Source organism: Enhydra lutris, unplaced genomic scaffold, assembly GCF_002288905.1.
Source record: "Enhydra lutris kenyoni isolate GAN:26980312 unplaced genomic scaffold, ASM228890v2 scaffoldscaffold52, whole genome shotgun sequence".
Lineage (NCBI taxonomy): Eukaryota > Metazoa > Chordata > Mammalia > Carnivora > Mustelidae > Enhydra > Enhydra lutris.
The window spans coordinates 1,845,588-1,862,404 of NW_019154136.1; the positions used below are offsets into that span (position 1 = coordinate 1,845,588).

At 43.7% G+C, this 16,817-nt stretch overlaps 1 protein-coding gene across 2 annotated transcripts in view; it reads right to left on the minus strand.

Annotated features, from left to right (window-relative positions):
* LOC111157145 (carbonic anhydrase 5B) overlaps positions 1-16,817 on the minus strand; it is a 130,046-nt gene that overhangs the window by 77,819 nt on the left and 35,410 nt on the right. The window contains exon 1 of one of the 2 annotated variants that reach the window (XM_022518403.1): positions 2,713-2,763. The exons of the other annotated variant lie outside the window; for it this stretch is intronic. The gene's annotated coding sequence lies outside the window, so the exon portion shown is untranslated. Of the gene's footprint in view, positions 1-2,712; positions 2,764-16,817 lie in introns of those variants that run through there. 2 annotated transcript variants of the gene reach the window in all.

Here is a 16,817-nt window from a genome sequence, read left to right on the forward strand (position 1 = left end):
TTTTTTTTTTTTTAGGGTATTACATTTAAGGAAAGAGTAACATACTTGAGTATATCCAGAGAGGAATGGACAAGATAACTAGTACGTCTGACAATTACACCTTTAAAAGTCTTGATGAAGTTACAGGTGTCTAGAAAAAATAATAAGTGACATGTTACTTTTCTATATTTCATTGGTTTTGTTACTGTATGTTGATGCTTCTATTATTAAGGTATTTTATTATATCTTAATGATATGATTATACTGTAAGATTATTAAAATTGTGGAAGATCATGATCCAGAAATACTGAAGATGTATAGTTTTGGGCATTTAGCAATATGCTTAGAAAGGCCTTTCATGGATCACAAATATTTGTTGAGTGCCAACCTACAGTGGACCAGAATACACTAGGCACATAGGATAATACAATTTTGTACTAAAACACAAAATAAGCATAAACAAAATAAAATAAAATTGTCCTTCTCAAAGATTACATTCTTTTTTTAAAAAAAGATTTTATTTATTTATTTGACAGAGAGAAAGAGATCACAAGTAGACACAGAGACAGGCAGACGCAGGGGGCGCGGGGAGATGGGGGGGGGGAAGCAGGCCCCCTGCTGAGCAGAAAGCCTGATGCAGGGCTTGATCCCAGGATCCTGAGATCATGACCTGAGCCAAAGGCAGAGGCTTAACCCACTGAGCCACCCAGGCGCCCCTCAACCAATTTCTTATTTTATCAACTCTTTTGTTTAAATTTTTTTTAATTTTCATTTTTAAAATTACATTCTATCCTTTCATTGTATTTAATTTTATTTTTGTACATATATAAGTTTTTCTTTCTTTACAGTTTTGGGATCTAGTTTTCTAAGCACTGGACCAAAATACACACTGGACCAGTGTCCTGCCTATTCTGTTCACCATACATGAAAATAAACTCAAAATGAATGAAAGTCCTCAATGTGAGACAGAAATCCATCAAAATCCTAGAGTAGAACACAGGCAGCAAACTCTGTGACCTCAACCACAGCAACTTCTTGCTAGACATGTCTCCAAAGGCAAGGGAAACAAAGGTAAAAATGAACTATTGGGACTTCATCAAGATGAAAAACTTTTGCATAGCAAACAGACAACCGACAGAAGGGGAGGAGGTATTTACAAATGACACATCAGATAAAGGGCTAGTATCCAAAATCTATAAAGAACTTATCAATCTCACCACCCAAAGAATAAATATCCAATCAGGAAATGGGCAGAAGACATGAATAGATATTTCTGCAAAGAAGACATCCAGATGGCCAACAGACACATGAAAAAGTGCTCAACATCACTCGGCATCAGGGAAATACAAATCAAAAGCACAATGAGATACCACCTCACACCAGTCAGAATGGCTAAAATTAATAAGTCGGGAAATGACAGGTGTTGGCAAGGATACGGAGAAAGGGGAACCCTCCTACACTGTTGGTGGGAATGCAAGCTGGCGCAACCACTCTGGAAAACAGTATGGAAGTTCCTCAAAAAGTTGAAAATAAAGCTACCCTATGACCCAGTAATTGCACTACTGGACATTTACCCTAAAGATACAAACGTAGTGATCCAAAGGGGCAACTGCACCCCAATGTTTATAGCAGCAATGTCCACAAGAGCCAAACTATGGAAAGAACCTAGCGATGAATGGATAAAGAAGAAGTGGTATATATATATACAATGGAATACTATGCAGCCATCAAAAGATGAAATCTTGCCATTTGCAACAATGTGGATGGAACTAGAGGGTATTATGCTAAGAGAAATAAGTCAATCAGAGAAAGACAATTATCATATGATCTTGTTGATATGTGGAATTTAAGAAACAAAACAGAGGATCACAGGGGAAGAGAGGAACAGATAAAACAAGATGAAATCAGAGAGGGAGACAAACCATAAGGTACTCTTAAGTGTAGGAAACAAACTGAGGGTTGCTGGAGGGGAGATGAGTTGGGGGATAGGGTAACTGGGTGATGGACATTAAGGAGGGCATGTGATAGAATGAGCACTGGGTATTATATAAGACTGATGAATCACTGACCTCTACCTCTGAAAGCAATGATAAGTACATTATATGTTAGTTGAATTTAAATATAAATAAATAAATTTAAATTAAAAAAAATAAAGCTCGCGAGAGTACTGGAAACTGAATGAATGAAGTGATTTTCTTAGAAACTGTAGGGAATTTAAATGCATTCAGAAAGAAGTATTAAATCTGAAATAACTAAACCATGGAAGAAACAGAGTTTTCAGAGAACTTGCCCCAAATATGCATGGTCCTGATTATTTACCTATAACTTTTTATTTTTATGATTTTTGAATATTTCTATACACAAAAAATGTTGGATATATTTTTGTGTATGATTTTCAAGGTGATATAATGACCAAAAAAGAGAATCTTTAAGATTTAGCACCTGAAAAGGAGCCCACATGCTATTTTTCCTACGAAAATAGGTATAAACATCTGAGGGAAAAAATGTAGCAAAATCAGTCCAGTAGCATGTTAAAAATAATCAAACTGAGTTTATCTAAGGATTGGATCAATGTAAAGAAATGTATTAGTATTAGTATAATGCACCAAATGGTAAAAACCCAATGATCATACTAACATGTACTGAAAAGGCAATTGATAAAACTCAACATCAATTACTGATAAAAAGAATTTTTAAGTAAACTAGAGATCCATTATATTTAAAATGACTCACAAGATCCAGCAGAAGAGCAGCATTCCCATCAGGGGTGAGGAGGAAGACAAGAGTCCATGTTATTCCCATCATCCCATCAGCGTGTTCGGATAGCGCCACTACACTGAGAACAACGTCGTCATCAGCTGGGTATTACTGTTGAAAAGTAGAAGAAAGGGTTTACAGTAGGTGCACATAATATGAAATATAGGATTCCTTTCCAGGAAAATACAAGGGTATAATCACATATCAAATTGAACGGGGGTACTAATCTTTTGTGCAACACAAAAAATTTGAGAAAAATCCCTCTGGCACAAGAAAGGGCAAGGGAGCAAACACGCAATTTACAAAAAAGAAATACCAATGTCTGCTCAATGTGTAAAATGTTCCGTTGTACATGAAACCAAGAATTGCTAATCAAAGCAGTATTTACATACTGTGGTTCCATTTGTCCTGCCAAAAGAGTTTTGAGGACCATAATGTCTGGTGCAGGATCCTGGAAGATAAACATGCCCATGCTGCCGAAGATATGTACATTGATAGAATACATTTGAAAGGAAATTAACATGTATCAAAACCTTACATTTTTGCATATCACTGAACCCCAGAATTTAAATTTTAAGAATTTATTTATTTTTTAAAGATTTATTTATTTATTTATTTAACAGAGAGAGACAAAGAGAAAGAGATCACAAGTAGGCAGAGAGGCAGGCAGGGAGAGAGGGGGAGGAAGCAGGCTCCCCGCTGAGCAGAGAGCCCGATGTGGGGCTCGATCCCAGGACCCTGGAGTCATGACCTGAGCTGAAGGCAGAGGTTTAACCCACTGAGCCACCCAGGCACCCCAAATTTTAAGAATTTAAACCAAAGGTATTATTACAAATGAGCAGAGAATTGTTAGGCTCCAGAACATTGATCACAGTATTTTTGACCGTAATAAAAAAAGAAAGTAAATTAGATTTGAAAGCACGGGATATACCCGTAAAATGAACACAAAATTAGACAATCATTAAAATTATATCATAAAGGAATTTTTAATGATGTGGAAACACATTTAAAATATACTGTGAAGTTCAAGGGAGGAGGTGAGAAAGTTTCATAATAGTATAGTCCCAGTTTTTTATTGAGATATAATCGACATATAACTGTGTAAATTTAAGGTAGAAAATGTGATGTGATACATTGGTATATTGCCGTGTGATTACCACCATAGCACTAGCTGAAACCTCTACTATGTCACATAGTTATTTCTCTTTTGTGGTGAAAACAATTAAGATCTAGTCTCTTAGCAATTTTGAGGTTTACAATATACTATTGTTGACTATAATCACTATGCTGTGCATTAGATCTGCAGAACTTGCAAGTTTGTACCCATTCATCTCCCCATTCCCTAAATTCTCCTATCCCCCAGCCCCTGGAAACTACCGTTCTACTTACACTTATTTTGTAAGAAGAAATCTATATGTATTTACACACACACATACACACATATACAGAGAAAGACACAAGGCTAAGAAAAATATGTCCCAAATATTTAGAAAACATTAACAATGGTCATTGATGCTGGTGGAATTACAGGTGATTTCTACCTGTCTCTTTTGCCTTCTCTGTTACCTTCCATAAAGAACTTGCCTTGTTATTTTCTCTGCCTTTAATAAATGATACCACAAACATCAAGAAATCATAATTCAAAAGGGAAGATATTTTCTTCTTTTCAAATGAATGGCTGAAGCTACAATTCAGCATTTTACTGTCTTCAATTCTGGTCACATAAACAACTAAGTAGAGTGAAACAAAGATGTTTGATACTTTTGGGAAGTTTAAGACTCAAGGAAGGCTGAATCAGATTCGTCTCTAACATAGCTTTGTTCCCTGATGCAAATAATTAGCTTCGTTATAATCTCCATCTACTGGCTTTTCCTTCCCATGTTGACTTAAACTAGTCTAACATTTCCCCAGATAACTTCATCTAGACTGACTTTCTTTTCAGGACTAAGTTATGTGAGCTCTCCCTTCTAGGAAATTTCCATTTACCTAATAGTGAAATTGCTAGAATGACGGGCCTAACTTTTGGCGTCCTCTCCCTCTGATCCAGCCTTTCCTGACTCTGTGCCCTTGCGACCAAGGTGAGAGAGAAGAGAGAAGCTTCCTCAGGTGGAGTCACCAAGCAGAAATGGGTCATCTGTGGTAAAACATCACCCTGCCCAGGACGGGGAAATGAAAGGACTCTCGGAGTGCTGCGGGAGTGTAGCTGTTGATCTCTCTCTCATGGTGGCTTTGAAAATCCACGTTTTGTATTTAACATCAGGGTCACCCAGTCTTATTTTTCCTTTCATGGTTTTCAAGCAATGACGTGGAATCTGGGGACTGACTTCATGAAGGGGCAGCATGGTAGAGAGGAAGGCCCTGACATCAACCTGCCGGGGTGGCTTCTGTTGACATCCATGAATGCCCGGTAGGGGAGACTCTCTTCCACTCATTATGGTAATCCCGAGAGCATCTCTGAGGCTTTGTTGCAATTTCAGGTCTGTTTGTTTGTTTGTTTTTTAAAGATTTTACTTATTTATTTGAGAGAGAGCGAGCACAGAGGGAGAGGGAGAAGCAGACTGCCCACTGAGCAGAGAGCAGATGCGGGCCTCCATCCCAGGCCCCTGAGATCATGACTTGAGCCCAAGGCAGACGCTTAACTGACAGAAACCCCCGGGTGCCCCTGTTGCCTTTTCGGTTTTGACCAAGGCTGACCAGTGAAGGCCCAGGGCAGGTCAGTGTGGCGCAGGCGGGATTCAGGTGACACCCACTCCCTCCTCCCATTGCCACCGCAGCCTCGAACACCAGATCTCGGTTCCCTCGCGTGTGGGATGACTCCAGCAACAGCGACTGGGAGGTGCTGTTTTGAGGATGAGAGAATCCAGCAAACCTAGTTCATGGCGGGAAGCTCTTAATGACTGTTCTCTGGTGCTCTGACCAATGCGGTTGCTAGTCACATATTTCTACATAAATTAAATTAATAGAAAATTGAGTTTCTCCGCAGCCCAGCCCCATTCCAGGTGGATCCTACGTGTGATGGCGACCGTGTTGGATAGTGCACATATAGAACATTGCCGTCATCGCAGAATGTTCCACTGGACAGCACCGCTCTGTACCATTAACTTTGAATCTACACAACCGCCAGAACTTAGGGCTGACCAGAATGATTCCCTTCGAGGTGGGAGCTCTCCCCGGATGTTTACCTGTGGAGGTGAGAGTCAGGTGAGGCCATTCTTGGAAGGGTGTCTTTTGTTCCCCAGAGATAGAAAGGAGTGATGTTTGTTTTCCACATGAAGGGAGCTTATCAAGGACCGGCTATTTTAGCCCTGGAGAGGTGGAAAGGTGAGGCCGAGGAAACCATTCAGAGAGGGCTCGGGTCTTTCCATGGCGCTCAGCTGGGGGACAACAGAAGGGGCGGGGGCGGATTCCAACTCGAGTCAGCAGAGGAAGCAGCCGCTGGAGGTAGAGTTCAGAAAGGACAACTAATCTGTTTTCCAAACAGATTTTCGTAAATAACTGACAGGTGATGGGCTGCTTCTCTGTAAGTATTAACCCAAATAATGGGGTTTAATCATTAAACCTTCTAGGTGGCGGCTTGCTCATTTCTCTGATATTCTAATCCGGGTCGCAGAATGGCTAAGGCAGCTTTAAGTGGAGGGCAGAGTTTGTTTTCTTTTTTCTTTTTTCTTTTTTTTTTTTCCTTTCTCTGCCCTTTATCTTCCACTCTGGAAGAACGTTATGGCCTCTTTCTCCTGGGGACTACTATTCAAGTTGAACCCTGTGGAACAGGTATGTCACCTTGAAACTTGAAATTAGGTTACATTTTCAGTCTTCTGATTGGCAAGCCTTGGACGCAAAGAACTCGGTAACTTTTCTAAACTTGCGGAAGTGTCACGGCTTGAAAGTTGAGCCCTTGTTTTATGAGTTTGGAAAACAACTATTAAAACACCTATGATGATTGATGTTAAGGTTTCCAGAGGGTTTGGGCCTGAATATTTGTAGTTCTGTTTTCCGGTTATTGAAGTGACATTAACTATTAGCACTTAGCACAGTTTGACACAATTTCTCATCACACTCTGCTCTTCTCAGGGGTTCAATAGCGATTCTGTCTACTGTCTGCCTTGCTAGACAGCACAGACCTAAAACGTTTCCATTATTGCAGAAACTTCCATTAGATAGCACTGGTCTTTATCATTAACACTGATTTCATAAAAGTACCAGATATTAGGACTGACCAAACCATCCTCTATGCAAGAAAATGCTTTTAAAGTGAGCATAGTATCAGACCAGCTTAAAGAGCTGAAGTGTAGAAGGATTTCAAGTCTACAAAGGTAAAAGGCAAGACCACGTTTGATCAGGAATCAACACAGACAGTGTTTACACAGGAAAGGCTTGATAACCATGCTGAGGATGTGGTGATAGGCCTGCTCACAGATGAGAACGATAAACTCAGTGCCATGCCTGGGAATGGAAGGTGCTAGCCAGCTGTCCTTGCAGCATGAATTTATGTCGTCTTTCAGATGTTGGGGATAATTTGACCTGATATCCTGTCTTTTCATTGCTTCCTCTTAAATTCAAGAGTGTGAGCTGGCTGGTGATGCATGGGGGTTGAGTTCTGGTCACAAAACAAAGCCTCAAGCTATTCGATCAGAACAGGATGCACTTAGTTCTAGATTATACCTCTTGCCAATGGAACCACTCATCTTGGGTAAATGTTAAAGGATTGAAAGCCCATGCAGTGGATGAAGCCTACAGCCACTGCAGCATTCAAAACATTTCAAAAAGATAGGCTCCGTGCACAAAAGGAATCAAAGGGTTCAATACCAGAGAGGATAAGGAAAGAGTTACTGAAGCTAAACATACGTATACTCTATGACCAGGAATTTTGCTCCTGGGTAAATACCCAAGAAAAAGAAAACATACGGAAAATACATGGGCAAGAATGTTCATAGCAGCTTAGCTGCCTGCTATGCAAATACTCGACACATAGCAGATGCTCAATAAAAATTGTGAAATCGGATTGAATCTTTACGTTTCATGTGTGGCTTCACAGATGAAGAGCCGCCTACTAGTTGTATATATTTGTTCATCAGTTTGGATTTCTAGCCTATACTACGGATTAAATACTTTAAGCAAAGCCATTTTGTTAACGATTTGTATTTTAATCCATTATTACTTTAATAAAACATCAGACTGAACTCTTTGGGATAGTATTTTTCAAGTTTTTATTTAAATTCCAGTTAGTTAACATACAGTGTAATATTAGTTTCAGGTGCAGAATTTAGTGATTCATTACCCATATATAATATCAGGTGCTCGTCATGAGTACCCTCCTTAATCCCCATCAACAATTTAACCCACCCTCCCCCCCATCTCCCCTCTGCTAACCATGTTTGTTTTCTATCGTTAAGAGTCTGTTTTCTAATTTGCCCCACTTTTTTCTGTTTTTTTTTTAATATGTTCAGCTGTTTTGTTTCTTAAATTCCACGTACGAGTGAAATCATATGATACTTGTCTTCTCTTACTTCGCTTAGTATATACATGTTAGCTCCACTCATGTCATAGCAAATGCAACGATTTCAACCCTTTTTATGGCTGAGTAATATTCCATTGTCTATATATACCACATCTTCTTTATCCATTCATCAGTTGATGTACATATAGGCTTTTTCCATAATTTGGCTATTGTTAATAATGCTGCTAGAAATATTGATGCACATGTATCCCTTCAAATCAGTACTTTTGTATTCTTTGGGTAAACAGCTAGTAGTGCAATTGCTGGATAGTAGGGTAGTTCTATTTTTAACTTTTTGGAGGACTCTCCATACTGTTTCCCACAGTGGCTGCACCAGTTTGCATTCCCACCAACAGTGTGTGAGGGCTCCCCTTTTCTCTGCATCTTCACCAACACCTGTTGTTTCCTCTGTTGTTGATTTAGCCATTCTGACTGGTGTGAGGTGAAATCTCATTGTATGTGAAATCTACATTGACTTGCATTTCCCTGATGATGAGTGATGTTGAGCATCTTTTCATGTGTCTGTTGGCCACTTGTATGTCTTCTTTGGAAAAATGTCTATTAACCTCTGCTGCCCATTTTTTAAAACTAGATTACTTGTTTGTCGGGTGTTGAGTTTTATAAGTTCTTTATAGATTTTGGATAGTAACCCTTTACCAGATGTGTCATTTGCAAATATTTTCTCTCACTCTGGAGGTTGCCTTTCAGTTTTGTTGATTATTTCCTTCACTTTACAGAGGTTTTTTTGTCTTGTTGGAAGTCACAATAGTTCATTTTTGCTTTTGCTGTGCCTCAGGAGACATACCTAGCAAGAAGTTGCTAGGGCCAATATCGAAGAGGTTACTGCCTGGTTCTGCTTTAGTGTTTTGGTTTCTTGTCTCACATTTAGGTGTTTCATTCATTTTTATTTACTTTTTAAAAAAGATTTTATGTATGTATGTGGGTATGTATGTATGTATGTATTTAGAGAGAGCACAAGCAGGGGGTGGAGCAGAGGGAGAGGGAAAGAGAGAACCTCAAGCAGACTCCGTGCTGAGCGCGGAACCTGATGCTGCAACCCATTCCACGACCCTGAGATCATGACCAGAGCCAAAACCAAGAGTTGGACGACCAACTGACTAACGCAGGCGCCCCTCATTTTGAGTTTATTTTTGGTTATGGTATAAGAAAGTGGTCCAGTTTCTTACCTTTGCTTGTTGCTGTCCAGCTTTCCCAACACCATTTGTTGAAGAGACTGTCTTTTTTCCATTGAATAGTCTTTCCTGCTTTGTTGAAGATTAGTTGACCATATTCTTGTGGGTCCATTTCTGGGTTCTCTGTTCTGTTCCATTGATCTGTGTGTCTTGTTTTTGTGCCAGTACCATACTATCTTGTTCACGACAGCTTTGTAATATAACTTGAAGTCTGGAATTGTGATGCCTCCTGCTTTTTCTTTTTCAAGATGGTTTGGCTATGCAGGGTTTTTCTGGTTCCACACAAATTTTAGGGTTGTTTGTTCTAGCTCTGTGAAAAATACTGGCGGTATTTTGATGGGGATTGCATTAAATGTGTCGATTGCTTTGGGTAGCATAGAGAGGTTAACAATATTTGTTCTTCCAATCCATGATCATGGGATGTTTTTCCATTTCTTTATGTCCTCTTCCATTTCTTTCATCAGTGTTCCATAGCTTTCAGAGTACAGATCTTTTACCTCTTTGGTTAGGTTTATTCCTAGGTATCTTATGGTTTTTGGTAAAGTTGTAAATGGGATTGATTCCTTGATTTCTCTTTCTGCTGCTTCATTATTGGTGTATAGAAATGCAGATTTCTGTACATTGATTTTGTATCCTGCGACTTTACTGAATTTGTGGATCACTTTTGCAATTTTCTGTTAGGGTCTTTTGGGTTTTCTATATTGAATATCATGTCATCTGCAAATAGTGAAAGTTTGACTTCTTCCTTGCTGATTTGCCTTTTATTTCTTTTTGCTGTCTGATGCTGAGGCTAGGTCTTCCAGTACTATGTTAAGTAACAGTGGTGAGAGTGGACATCCATGTCTTATTTTTTTTTAAAGACATCTATTTATTTATTTGACACAGAGAGAGAGAGAGAGAGAGAGATCACAAGTAGCCAGAGAGGCAGGCGGAGAGAGAGGAGGAAGCAGGCTCCCCACCGAGCAGAGAGCCCGATGCAGGGCTCGATCCCAGGACCCTGAGACCATGACCTGAGCCGAAGGCAGAGGCTTTAACCCACTGAGCCACCCAGGCGCCCCCATGTCTTATTCTTGACCATGGAGGAAAAGCTCTCAGTTTTTCCCACTGAGGATGATATTGGCTGTGGGTCTTTCGTATATGGCCTTTATAATGTTAAGGTATGTTCCCTCTATCCCTACTTCAATTTAAATTTTAATTAATTTTAATTTCCTGGTTGACCCATTCATTCTTTAGTATGTTTTTAACCACCATGTATTTGAGGTCTTTCCAAATGCTTTCTTGTGGTTGACTTCAAGTTTCATAGTGTTGTGGTCAGAAAATATACATGGTATGATCAGTCTTTTTGTACTTGTTAAGGCCTGATTTGTGACCTAGTATGTGATCTGTTCTGGAGAATGTCCAATGTACACTTGAATACAATGTGTATTCTGCTGCTTTAAAAGGAAATGTTCTGAATATATCTGTTAAGTACATCTGGTCCAGTGGATCATTTAAGGCCATTGTTTCCTTATTGATTTTCTGCTTAGATGGCCAGTCCATTGAGATAAGTGGGGTGTTAAAGTCCCCTATTATTATTGTATTATTATTATTGAGTTTCTTTATATTTGTTATTAATTGTTTTATATATTTGGGTGTTCCCATGTTGGGTGTATAAATATTAACAACTGTTGGATCTTCTTGTTGGATAGTCCCCTTTATTGTGATATAGTGCCCTTCCTCATCTCTTGCTACAGTCTTCGTTTTAAAATCCACTTCTCTAAGTATTGTTACTCCAGCATTCATGTGTGTTTTGTGTGATAAATGTTTTTTCATTCTTGCATGTTCAATCTGCAGGTATCTTTAGGTGTAAAATGAGTCTCTTAGAAGCAATGTATACATGGGTCTTTTTTTTTTTTTTAATCCATTCTGACACCCTATGTCTTTTGATTGGAGCATGAAGTGAGGTCTTTGGAATAATTAATTCAAGCTTAGGATAACTATAAGGAAGGGCCTGATATTAAAGAAAGCATAATATTATTAGAAAATAAATTTTTAAAATTAATATGCCGATGCTGGAGCAAAATTGCCATTAGGCTATTTTGGCATAGGACACATTTGTGTGTCATATGTGGCACAGGACACATTTCCCTCTGCTTTTCCATCAATGAGAATGTCTCACTGGTGGCTTCAGGTTGTGTCTATAGATGGGTGGGGAGGCCACGAGGGGCTCCCTTCTCCTTAACTTCATATATATACATAGAGTCCCGTGGGAGGTACTGATGGAAATAGCCATAGGCTAAAGCAACCCCCCAAATCATCCCGTGGGGCTACTGCCGTCTACATACTCACACCTTTACTTGTGTAAAGTGGCGTGAAAAAGTAGCAACCAACTGTACATCGCAAGTGACAGAGGTGACAGCACTTGCGAGGCCTGTGGTGCATAAAATTTCCCAAACCCCAAATGGGCAACAGGGTGGACTATTGTGAAATGTCCTTAGGAAATGCTCTTCATGATGTCTGTAGACCGGTGCGGACATAGGTGGTAAACATGTGTTAAAGGAAAGGAATGCACTACCTTGACAACTGCAGGGTGGGTGGGGACTTCATGTTGAGCAGTCAGGGGAAGGCCTCTCCAAAGGGATGCTCTTTAAGCTGAAGTTGGATTAGCAAGCAGCAGCCTTCCGGGGGAAAAATGTTCCAGGAAGACTTGGCTTTTTGGCAGGATGCCCTCCGTGGAGGGAAGGGATGATCTTGCTGCCAGAAAGGATGAGCGCCACCAGTACTGCTGTCAGGGGGCGGAGTGACGAGGGCTGCCTCATGAATCAGGGTGTGCTTAAAATGCAATTCAAGGGGCGCCTGGGTAGCTCAGTCATCAAGTGTCTGCCTTTGGCTCAGGTCATGGTCCCAGGGTCCTGGGATCGAGCCTCCCATCAGGCTCCCTGCTCAGAGGGATGCCTGCTTCTCCTTCTCCCACTCCCCCTGCTTGTGCTCCCTCTCTTGCTGTGTCTCTCTCTGTCAAATAAATAAATAAAATCTTAAAAAAGAAATGCAATTCACTTGCTAATCGCATTCTCCACGTGCTGCCATGAAGAAGGCTGTATCCTTACATGAACAGACTTCCCCTGTGGAAAAGCACCCCCCAGAATGCAAGACGGCATTGAGAAAAACTTTGCAGAGAGGCCGCCTCTCTCCCGCGGGTGGGTGGACAGAAGATGCCCATGGCTTGGCCGCCGGCTCAGGTTTTAACTCTTCTGCCTTAGAAAGGCCTCCTGGTGCCAGGGCGGGACAAAATAAATGCTGGGGGTAGCAGCTCTGGGAAGAACTGCATCCCCTCAAAATGCTTATGATCGAGTCCGCAGCCCTAGTGGCTCAGAATGGGATTGTATTTGGAGATAGGGTCCTTGAAGAGGTGATGTATGTATGATGAGGTCATAGGGGTGGGCTTTGGTCCAGTAGGAATGGCGTCCTTACAAGAAGAGATGGGGGGACGCAGGTGTGCACAGACGGAATCCGGGGTAAGACAGGAGAGGACAACCATCCACAAGCAAAGAAAGGAGCCTTACAAGAAACGGACCCCGAGCACCCTGTGATCCTGGGCTTGTAGCCTCCGGACCGAGAGACAATAAATCTCCGTTGTTTAAGCCGCCGGTCTGGGGCGTTTGTTAGAGCAGCCCTGGCGGACTGACCCGGAGGCAAGGAGCGGTTTCCGGGATGGCTTCAGGGATTCCGATCTGGAACATCACTGTTTCCTTCTTTCTCCTCGTGGCTTATTTTGTGAATATTGCAGAAAACTAGAAGTTACTGAGACGGACAGAATGGAAAATGTGCAAAGTAATGCACTAAGGATAATCAAATCAGAATCAGAATAACGAAAACTCTAGTTTTCATACCCCTTTACCCAGTCCTCACTACCGTCTCTTACATCAAGCCTGACGGCCTCCCGTGACGCAAGCTCAGGAGCACCTGAGGACACTTTTGCGTACTTGGCGACCCGTGGCTGGCAGAGCCTTGATCCACTGCAACCTTGACTGACAACGGAAGAGGGTGTTCCTGCTGGAGAGAGGGGTCGTGGCTGCGTGCACACAGGACTGACAGGCAGCGGGACGGGTCCAGTCCCCCTCAGCCAGCAGGCAGTGGGCGAGAAAGCCAGAGGACCGGAGAGGCAGGGGGTGTGGGCAGGCAGAGAGGGCTGTGGCATCTCCTGTCCCTTCCCCGGAGGACAGGGCCGGGCGGGAACGGGTGCCAGCGCATAGGCACGTGCGGCCTGGGGGGGTGCCGACAGCTGGGCCCGTTGCGATGAGTTGCTGCCCACGCCCCACGAGCGATTATGTGCTCTGAGTGACACTTGCTCGGGCCCGTCTGCCTCAAGGCAGGCCTCGAACTGCTCAGAGCCTGGCGCTGTCTGTAGATGAGACACCGGCATGTCATTCCCTCGCCATGCACGCTGCGGGGCCCTGTCCCTGAGGGTGTGCTGCGGAGCAGACACGGGACCTGCCTCGTGGCTGGAGAAGTCGGAAGGGGGAAGGCTGACCCAGGCTCCAGGGACGGGGCGAGAGGACGGCTCTGCGAGCGGCCTGCCCCCGCTGTGTCCCGGGGAGCCAGCGGAGGCTGCTGGAGGGAGCTGGGAGGACTCCCTGCCTGCGGGGCCAGGAGAGCAGGGCGGTGAGGCTGGACGGGCCCGCCGGAGGCCCAGCAGCGGGTGGGCTGGAGGACGTTGGCCAGAGCGCAGCGGGGGCTCCCGAGGCCCCCTGAGTGGGGAACCTGAGGGCGCCCACCACAGCAGAGGAGAGGACCCCGGACGGCGGAGCAGCCTGAGACATCCACGGAGGGCCCTGGCGAAGGGACAAGAGCCCTGCTGTTCCCTTCGGTAGATGCCCCCAGCCCTCTCCGTCCTCCTTTCTGTCCCTACAGGAGCCAGAATGACGTGGGTGGGGGGACAGATAGGGAGACGCGTGAGGCTGGGTGGGGGCAAGCGTGTGAGGACAGAGCCTCTCTGTGCGCTGCGGTCCTCCGAGGCAGCCCGTGCGCCGGCGTGGCTGCGGCTGTCCCCACAGAACGGGGGACCTTGTGTCGCAGCCGCCTGCGGGCTCGGCCCTGGCACCGAGACGGTGGGTCAAGCCAGGTCTCCCTGGGCGCAGCGCCCGCAGAGGAAGCGGGGCCTGGGAGATGTGATGGGACGGCAGAGGAACGGGACTAAAGCTTTCGAAGTCCTTACTGACATCCTGGTATCGAGTGGTTTGCTTCCTACCTCCTGGATGTTCCTTCTTGTTTGTTTTTAAGACTAATTTATCTCTTTCAGAGAGAGAGACAGAGCAAGCGTGACGAGGGGCAGGAGGTGGAGGAGAATAAAATCTCCAGCAGACTCTGGGCCAAGCGAGGTGCCCCACGTGCGGCTCCGTCTTGTGACCCTGAGATCATGACATGAACTGAAATCAAGAGATGGTCGCTTAACTGACTCACACACCTACGAACCCCCCCACCCCCAGGTTTTCTTAAAAGCAGAACGGAAGATGTATGGGAAAATGGCAAGGACAGAGAGTTCTGGTTTCATTAGGTCAGGTTATGTGAAGATTTCTTGTGAATCGCAGATGGCAGCTAGGTGTTTTGAAGTTGTTACGATAAGGTTTAGGCCAGATTTAGTAAAATAGTTTCAGAGAAATTTGTAAATGTGGAAGGTAGTTTCTAGGGAAACGTACCCGAGGGTGACCCTCGAGTCTACTTCCCAAGCAAGTTGGGGAATGCACCTGCCGAGTTTGTCAAGTGTTGGCTTTTAGGGTAATTTGTCAACTTTTAGCATGAGAGGGAGAAGTCTGACTCGGGCGTGGCCTTTTCTTTCTGCATGTCATGGTGTAGGGCATGGAATGGATTTCTTCCTGTGCCTAATTATTCAGGAATGAGTCTTGTGATCTGAAAAGGAACAATGTGCTGTTTTGTCCACGGTAAGGGGATTAATGGTCTTGTGCTTGTAAAACAGCAGCCCAGCTCCTCTTTAGTCCTTCGATTTCCAGAAACAAGAGCCTGATTCTTACCTCCCCCTGGATGCAGTGGGTCCCGGCGCCATCGAGGAGAAATGGCAGTGGAGCCAAATCGCAGCGGATTAGTGTAAAACCAGGGCTTTCTACACTTGAGGAAACGGAGTGGACATTTTTACCTTTTCAGGGCTTTGCTTGAGAAGCTATTTGAATATGTGTAAATATTAGTACTTTGTCAAAGAGCCGGACAGAACGATTATTGAAGGGAATTCCGATAATTCCATCAGACCGACCTCTATATACCGGTATCCTCGTGGACACACTAAGGTCTCAAGCCCGTTCTAGCAACTGCTATAGAGTGAAATGCCTCGTCTCAAGTCTAGCAAATGGCAGGTAGTAAATCTCAAAACACAAATTTGACTTCTAGCGGTTCAGTCCAAGACATTTGGTATCTAACAGTAACTGTCAACATTGAAAATGTCGGTTTTAATATTTTCAGGAAAAATGTGAATCTTCTAGGAATCTTCCCGTCTAGGTAGATAAAACATTTTCATTCTCTTCGCTGAGGTGCTACGTGAAAGTAGGCATTGCCCCAACGGAAATCCCAGGTAGAGAACTTGAGGTCATAGTAAAGGATGGTGTAGTTCCATGGTGATGCGGACACAGGAGAGTACGCAGGGTCACGGTTGTGTTGGTGGACTCGTATGTGTCCCTATTCCTTCATTTTTCTTTTTGGAGCTTCTCTGCACCTGCTAGTGTGTCCATTTACCTGTTTATCTTCTGTCTGCGCCCCCTTAGAACGCAAGCTGTACGGGAAAAGAGACTTTCCTTTGTTTATTCTCTGACTCTCTAAAGGTGGACGCTGTGAACTTCATGTTTGAACAATATTTAAAGAGGCTTTACATGGAAAGAACGAGGTAGGGAAAGTGTCCAGAAGACCTCTTAATGCAGTTCCTGGCTTCCCCATTTTCCCAGCAACGTTCCTTTGCATTTGTTTAAATCTGTAAGCGGCGTGAGCCACACATACTCTACCACTGCCCGGCTTTTTCATTCAGCAGTTTCGTTTTGAGATGTGAGCTGTCGTCAAAAACACGGAGCTCTAGTTCAGTGCTTTCCAACTGGGGGTGACGCCGGTCCCTCTGGGGATATTTGGCAATGTCTGGAGATGCGTGCGACTGTCACCGCTGGAGGTGGTCCTGCTGCTGTCTGGGCGACGGGGGCCAGGTGTGCCGCCCAGCATCCCGCGATGCAGAGAACTGCGTGGCCCAGTAGCCCAAGAGCAGAGAATCCTTGGGCTATGTCCTTCCTTCGGTTTGTGGAACAGTGTTTCCTCGCTAGCGCATAGCACGTTTCCCTCAGCCGTCCCCGTGAGCGAGCATTTAGGTTGTTCGGCTTTTCCGTTCTGACGGAGTGCTGGGAAGAACATCCCTCTCTGCTCTGTGT